The sequence below is a fragment of the Myotis yumanensis genome, unplaced genomic scaffold, assembly GCF_028538775.1.
Source record: "Myotis yumanensis isolate MYYU_CA2020_CCGP unplaced genomic scaffold, mMyoYum1.0.hap1 SCAF_11, whole genome shotgun sequence".
Classification (NCBI taxonomy): Eukaryota; Metazoa; Chordata; class Mammalia; order Chiroptera; family Vespertilionidae; genus Myotis; species Myotis yumanensis.
Genome location: NW_027223762.1, coordinates 52,230,758 through 52,237,300, shown reverse-complemented (window position 1 = coordinate 52,237,300; position 6,543 = coordinate 52,230,758).

Genomic DNA, 6,543 nt, shown 5'->3' with positions numbered 1-6,543 from the left:
GGTGAACTTGGTCCAAGTAGAGTGGACTCTGAAAATATTTGGAAAGTAAGAGTCTATTTTTATTTGGTAAATAGTAATTTTTCTCTAAAGGTGTAGATAGATTTTACATATCTTTACATGTGTAAATATATTTTAATTGCCTATTTCTAGGAGATGTGAACCTCTCTATCTTGAATGATTGGTATGCTTCCATGTATGAGATAATAAAAACTACAATTTTTTAAAAGAAGATTGTCCCTGCCATGTTACCTACTTGTAATCTAGTTTAGGGACAGGTGGTAGAGGGTTTTGGGGAGGGGAGAGGGCAAAAGGAGGACTTGGGCCCTAGCCCATTGGCTCAGTGGATAGAGCGTCAGCCCACAGACTGAAGTGTCCCAGGTTAGTTCCAGTCAAGGGCCTGTATCTCTGTTACAGGCTCGATCCCCAGCCCCTGTCGGGACGCATGTGAGAGGCAACCTATCCATGTATCTCTCTCACATCAATGTTTCTCTCTCTCTGTCTCTCCCCTACCCTTTCACTTTCTCTAAAAATCAGTGGAAAGATATCCTCGGGTGAGGATTAAAAATTAAAAAAGGATTTAGTGGGGAGACTTATGTATGGAAACAGCCAGTCTCCAAGCCCCAGATAGGAACACTAGGTAACCTCATGAGAGGGCCTCTAACAACATCCCGTTCTAGTGACCGGGAGGGGAAGAGCAGAACAGATGGAACTTTTCATTCCATCCCAGCATGCATTAGCGATGGTTTCCCAGGACCACACAGATGTCCACATAAAGAGAGTTGGGTACACAGCCCAAGGGTCACATTCCTAGGAGATGCTCAGTTCGCTTTGTCCTCAGCAACCATCTGTTAAATTCTCCCCCACTGTTATTGCCAAAAGGTTTGGAAATTCCACAGGACTCGCTGCTCTGGGTTCTGTTGAGTCTACTTTGAAATGCCAATGTTTCTGAAAGGACACGGAGCAGGAGAGAACTCAGGAGACACATGCAGGTGGTAGATTGTTCCTCAGGCGAGGAGTGCAGGAAAAACAAGAACACGTTGCTCTATTTTACGAAGATGAATGTGAAAACATTAATGATGGCACTGTACCTGGGCTAGCAAGAAATCTACTGTTAACAGGGAAACCCTGACACCTTTCTAAAGTCTTAGATTAATTTCATTCTGTGATGCCTGGGGAGTAGGAATGGCCCTGGTCCTCTGTTTTTGTTCTCTCACAGACTGCCTGTTGAACCTGGCTCTCCTCCTGCCAGGACTTGTGACTGGCACTGTTAGTTGCTTGCCCAACATCCACTCCCCCTTCTTACTTATCATTATCAGTCAGTGCCCAGCCCTGGGTAAGCCTGTGGTTGCAAGCTCCCAGCTGACCTCAGGTCTCATCTCGGTCATGTGCCCTAATTCTGATGTAAAGAAAGAGGCAGTGGGAGCTTTGGGAAACTTCATTTTACTGTTAGAGCAGATGGAGCCAGCATCATTGCCCCTTGTTCTTGCCTTGAATATGGACAGCATAGTTAGAGTTGGACTACCATTTTGTGATCAGATAAAAGACTATCTTTTTTTGGTTAATCCTCACCAGAGGATACTCTTTCCATTGATTTTTAGAAAGAGTGGAAGGGAGGGGGAGAGACAGTGAGAGAGAAACATCGATGTGAGAGAGACATATCGATTGGTTGCCTCCCGCAGGTGCTCTGAGAGGGTCCGGGATGGAGTCTACACAGTCACAGCTCTTTCTCTTTCTGACTTGTACTTGTTTTTGTTTGATCCAATTGTCTTCCTTCCCATCTGAATAACTCTTTTATCGCAGTTTGTTTTATTTTGTTTTGAGAAATGATCACAACTTAAACCATATTTTGTCTTTATTTTTCTTTTCTGTCTGACAACAGTTGTCTTCCTTCTTCAGCTTACTATTTCCGTCAGAGGCACACTGGTGGGGTAGAATGAGAAATAAGCCAGTTGCTTCTATGTTTCTCTCTGGAAACTGAAAATCGCTTGGATCAAATCTTTTTGGTCTTTGAAGAGTCACTTGAGGGCTTCTCTGCATGTTTTCCTGTCACTCCCACTGTTCTTTCTGGGGCGACAGAGAGAACATGGACAGTGTGAGAGGGGAGATAGACAAGGTGGAAGTAATCAGAGGCGCTGATGGTGAAGGTTCCTTTCTTGCTGAGACTTGGTCAGACCAAAGCCAGTGGAAGAAGCTGTTTGAAATGAGATAGAAGATTGAATCTTAGATGTCAGTGTGGGGTTGGAGTCAAGAGGCTATTGCCATAGGACCTGTTGAGTGATAATAGGTGAGAAAGGACAGGACCAGACATTGGCTATGGGGAGATAAGAAATGCTTGATTCTGAATCTCTTTAGAGGGCAAAACAAATGAAATTTGTTGTTGGATTTGATGTGGGCATTAAGGGAAGGAGAGGAGTCAGGACTACCTTCAGGAGTCAGGATTTTTTTTTTTTTTTTTTTATTGCTTAAAGCATTACAAAGGGTATTACATATGTGTCCTTTTTTTCCCCCCCGCCCTTGACAATACCCCGGCTTCCCCTACCCCCCAGTGTCTTATGTCCATTGGTTATGCTCATATGCATGCATACAAGCCCTTCAGTTGATCTCTTAACCCCCTCCCTCCTGCCCCCCAACCCTCCCCGGCCTTCCCGCTGCAGTTTGACAATCTGTGTGAGGCAGCTCTGCCTCTGTATCTATTATTGTTCAAAAGTTTAAAATGGTCTCTATTATCCATGAATGAGTGAGATCATGTGGTATTTTTCCTTCATTGACTGGCTTATTTCACTTAGCATAATGCTCTCCAGCTCCATCCATGCCGTTGCAAATGGTAAGAGTACCTTCTTTCTTACAGCAGCATAGTATTCCATCGTGTAGATGTACCACAGTTTTCTAATCCATTCATCTACTGATGGGCATTTAGGCTGTTTCCAGATCTTAGCTATGGTGAATTGTGCTGCTATGAACATATAGGTGCATATATCCTTTCTGATTGGTGTTTCTGGTTTCTTGGGATAAATTCCTAGAAGTGGGATCACAGGGTCAAATGGGAGTTCCATATCCAGTTTTTTGAGGAAACTCCATACTGTCTTCCATAGTGGCCGCACCACTCTACATTCCCACCAGCAGTGCACAAGTGTTCCTTTTTCTCCACATCCTCTCCAGCACTTGTTGTTTGTTGATTTGTTGATGATAGCCATTCTGACAGGTGTGAGATGGTACCTCATTGTTGTTTTGATTTGCATTTCTCGGATGATTAGTGACTTTGAGCATGTTTTCATATGTCTCTTGGCTTTCTGTATGTCCTCTTTTGAAAGGTGTCTATTTAGATCCTTTGCCCATTTTTTGATTGGATTGTTTATCTTCTTTTTCTTAAGTTGTAAGAGTTCCCTATAAATTTTGGAGATTAGGCCCTTATCAGATATGACGTTGGCAAATATGTTTTCCCACGCAGTGGGTTTTCTTGTTGTTTTGTTGATGGTTTCTTTTGTTGTGCAGAAGCTTTTTATTTTGATGTAGTCCCATTTGTTCATTTTCTCTTTAGTTTCAACTGCTCTAGGAGCTGTATCAGTGAAGAAATTGCTTCGGTGTATGTCTGAGATTTTGTTGCCCTTGGATTCTTCTAGAATTTTTATGGTTTCCTGTCGTACATTTAAGTCCTTTATCCATTTTGAGTTTATTCTTGTGTATGGTGTAAGTTGGTGGTCTAGTTTCATTTTCTTGCATATATCTGTCCAATTTTCCCAGCACCATTTATTGAAGAGACTATCTTGGCTCCATTGTATGTTCTTGCCTCCTTTGTCAAATATTAATTGAGCATATTGGTTCGGGCCGATTTCTGGGGTCTCTATTCTATTCCATTGATCTATATGTCTGTTCTTGTGCCAGTACCAGGCAGTTTTGAGAACAGTGGCTTTGTAATACAGCTTGATATCTGGTATTGAGATCCCACCTACTTTGTTCTTTCTCAGGATTGCTGCAGCTATTCGGGGTCTTTTTTTATTCCAGATGAATTTTTGGAGAGTTCGTTCTAGATCTGTGAAGTATGCCATTGGTATTTTAATGGGAAGTGCGTTGAATTTATAGATTGCTTTGGGTAGTATGGACATTTTAATGATGTTGATTCTACCAATCCATGAACACGGTATGTTCTTCCATCTGTTTATGTCTTCCTCTATCTCTTTTTTCAATGTCCTGTAGTTTTCTGAGTAGAGGTCTTTTACCTCTTTAGTTAAGTTTATTCCTAGGTATCTTAATTTTTTTGGTGCGATGGTAAATGGGATTGTTTTTCTAATCTCTCTTTCTGCAAGTTCACTATTGGTGTATAGAAATGCCTCAGATTTCTTGGCATTAATTTTGTATCCTGCTACTTTGCCAAATTCATGTATTAAGTCTAGTAGTTTTTTGACGGAGTCTCTAGGGTTTTGTATGTATAATATCATGTCGTCTGCAAATAAGGACAGTTTTACTTCCTCTTTTCCAATTTGGATGCCTTTTATTTCTTCTTCTTGTCTAATTGCAATGGCTAATACTTCCAGGACTATGTTGAACAGGAGTGGTGAGAGTGGGCATCCTTGTCTTGTTCCTGTTCTTAGGGGAAATGGTGTTAGTTTTTGTCCATTGAGTATGATGTTGGCTGTGGGCCTGTCATATATGGCTTTTATTATGTTGAGGTATGATCCTTCTACTCCCACCATGCTGAGAGTTTTTATCAAAAATGGGTGTTGGATTTTGTCGAATGCTTTTTCTGCATCAATTGATATGACCATGTGGTTTTTTTCTTTCAATTTGTTTATGTGATGTATCACGTTTATTGATTTGCGTATATTGTACCATCCTTGCATCGCTGGGATAAATCCTACTTGGTCATGGTGTATGATCTTTCTGATGTACTGCTGGATCCGATTTGCTAAGATTTTTTTGAGGATTTTGGCATCTATGTTCATGAGGGATATTGGCCTGTAATTCTCTTTCATTGTGTTGTCTTTACCTGGTTTTGGTATTAGGGTGATGCTGGCTTCATAGAATGAGCTTGGAAGTGTTCCTTCCTCTTGAATTTTTTGTAGTAGTCTGAGGAGGGTAGGTTTTAGTTCTTCCTTGAATGTTTGGTAAAACTCCCCTGTGAAGCCGTCTGGTCCTGGGCTTTTGTTTGCTGGAAGCTTTCTGATGACTGCTTCAATTTTTTCCATAGTTATTGGCCTATTGAGGTTTTTAGATTCTTCCTGATTGAGTTTTGGAATGTTGTATTTTTCTAGGAATTTGTCCATTTCCTCCAGGTTGTCTAGTTTGTTGGAGTAGAGCTGTCCATAGTATTTTTAAACAATCATTTGTATTTCTGTGGGGTCTGTTGTTATTTCGCCTCTATCATTTCTGATTTTGTTTATTTGGGTCCTCTCTCTCTGCTTCTTGGTGAGCCTGGCTAGAGGTTTGTCAATCTTGTTTATCCTTTCAAAGAACCAGCTTAGTTTCATTGATTTTCTGTATTATCTTTTTGGTCTCTATGTCATTTATTTCTGCTCTAATCTTTATTATCTCCTTCCTTCTGCTCACTCTGGGGTTTTCTTGTTGCTCTCTTTCTAATTCTTTGAGTTGTAGAGTTAGATGATTTACTACCATTTTTTCTTGCTTTTTGAGATAGGCCTGTAGAGCTATAAACTTCCCTCTCAGGACTGCTTTCATTGCGTCCCATAGGTTTTGGATTGTTGTGTTTTCATTGTCATTAGTTTCCAGGATGCTTTTAATTTCTTCTTTGATCTCATTGGTAACCCAATCAATATTTAATAACATGCTATTCAGCTTCCAAGTGTTTGAGTATTTTGGGTTGTTTTTTCTGTAGTTCATTTCTAATATTATGCCATCGTGATCTGAGAAGATGCTTGGTATTATTTCAATCTTCTTGAATTAGGGTAGACTTTGTTTGTGACCCAATATGTGGTCTATTTTTGAATGTGTCTTATGAGCCCTTGAGTAGAATGTATATTCCGTGGCTTTGGGGTGAAGTGTTCTGAAGATGTCAATTAAGTCCATCTGATCAAGTGAGTCATTTAGGGTTGCTGTTTCTTTGCTGATTGTTTGTCTAGAGGATTTATCCAGTGATGTCAGTGGTGTATTAAAGTCCCCTACTATGATTGTATTGTTGTCGATCTCTCCTTTGATATCTTCCAGGAGTTTTTTTATGTATTTGGATGCTCCTGCATTGGGTGCATAAATGTTTACCAGGGTTATATCTTCTTGTTGTATTGATCCCTTTAGTATTATGAAGTGGCCTTCCTTATCTCTGGTTATGGCCTTTACTTTGAGGTCTATTTTGTCTGATATAAGTATTGCTACACCAGCTTTCTTTTCCTTTCCATTTGCCTGGAAGATATTTTTCCATCCCTTCACTTTCAATCTGTGTGAGTCCCTTTTAATGAGGTGGGTCTCTTGTAGACAGCAAATGTATGGGTCATGATTTTTTATCCATTCAGCCACTCGATATCTTTTGGTTGGGGCGTTTAGTCCGTTTACATTTAAAGTTATTATTGAAAGGTACTTGTTTGTAGCCATTTC